This window comes from Myxocyprinus asiaticus, chromosome 26, assembly GCF_019703515.2.
Source record: "Myxocyprinus asiaticus isolate MX2 ecotype Aquarium Trade chromosome 26, UBuf_Myxa_2, whole genome shotgun sequence".
Taxonomy (NCBI): domain Eukaryota; kingdom Metazoa; phylum Chordata; class Actinopteri; order Cypriniformes; family Catostomidae; genus Myxocyprinus; species Myxocyprinus asiaticus.
Genome location: NC_059369.1, coordinates 22,329,585 through 22,331,109, shown reverse-complemented (window position 1 = coordinate 22,331,109; position 1,525 = coordinate 22,329,585).

Here is a 1,525-nt window from a genome sequence, read left to right as displayed (position 1 = left end):
TCGCACCGCAGACAGCTCTTCAGCGTGGATCAGCACAATACATAATACCTGATGTCTTTTAATAAGAGGATTACATGTACTCTCTCCCCACACTCTCATTATGTTTTTAACCATTTAATCCCAATTATTTTGCTCATTTACGTTTCTTTAAAAATGGTAGAAAAATAATGCTCATGTAAATTTGCAATTTGAAAATACAAATTAAAGCCTAAAATCTATTAATGTAACTCTTGGGCAAATATTATCAGATATGAATTAGCCTATATATTATTAGAGATTATTATTAACATGGCCAACAATGCCATTTGAATGCTTTTGATTTCTAAGTTTTTGTCTATAGCATAGGCTTTTCAAAGATGTGTAGCTATCTCCTGAATCTTTCTATTCTAACGAGAGAGAGAGAGAGAGAGAGAGAGAGAGAGAGAGAGAGAGGGAGTTATAGGACAAAGTTACAAAACTTCTCTCTCTCTCTCTCTCTCTCTCTCTCTCTCTCTCTCTCTCTCTCTCTCTCTCTCTCTCTATATATATATATATACACTCACAAATAAACAGACAAACATAAAAAGTGAAGGAAAGGAAAAATAATAATAAATAATAACAATATAAAATAATTAAAAATACAATAAAAATACAACACAATAGTAACAATAAACATTCAATTAGATATTGTTAAAACTTCTCTATTGTTCAGGTGAACTAGTGAATCTTTCTCTCTTAAAGGGGCACTCAGTAAATTTTGGAACATGTCGTCTTGGACGTACACTGACACCTAGGGGCCGTAGATGCAGCATCATACAAACACAATAGTTTTCAGTTACCTATACCAAGGGTCTTCAACAGGAGGTCCACGGTGGTACCGCAGGGGGTCAGCAAATTATTGTTTGATCCACCTTGGTGGCATTTGTAATAATCACTCAATTGCACGCGAGCGACAGCGAGAGACAGAAGTATGAATTATCGACATGTTGAAGTCCTTCGCAGCTGCATTCCAAATCTTAAAGTGTGACTAAACAGCGCTAGTTAGCAGAACCGCGCAGCCCGGACAAATCCTTCACGCGCCCACCGCTCATCACGAGCTGCTTAAAGCGCGACACACATCAGGTTCAGCAGCGCTGCAGTGGAGGGTCGCGTGTGTAAACGCGTCAATGTTTTTATAGGCATAAAATGCAACACTCAATTTTATACAATATGTAATGGGGGTCCCGGCTCCATCTCTCTACCCACCAAGGGATCCTTGGCCTGAAAATGGTTGAAGACCCCCCTGACCTATACCATTGTAGAAATTCACTATTCAGTCAATAATTAATTTAACCCATGAATGAAAGTGAGGGGAGTAGTATTTGGCTGGTCACATGATTCTAAAATGGCAGCCCCCATGAGAAGACCCTTTACATGTAGATTTAAAGATCTTTTATAAGGTTACTGATATGACTTGAGTCTTCATCTCATGTTATTGCTCATGATTTTATTCACATGTTTCGAAATAACTATTCATTTCTGTAGGAATAAAACTTTTTTAATGAGG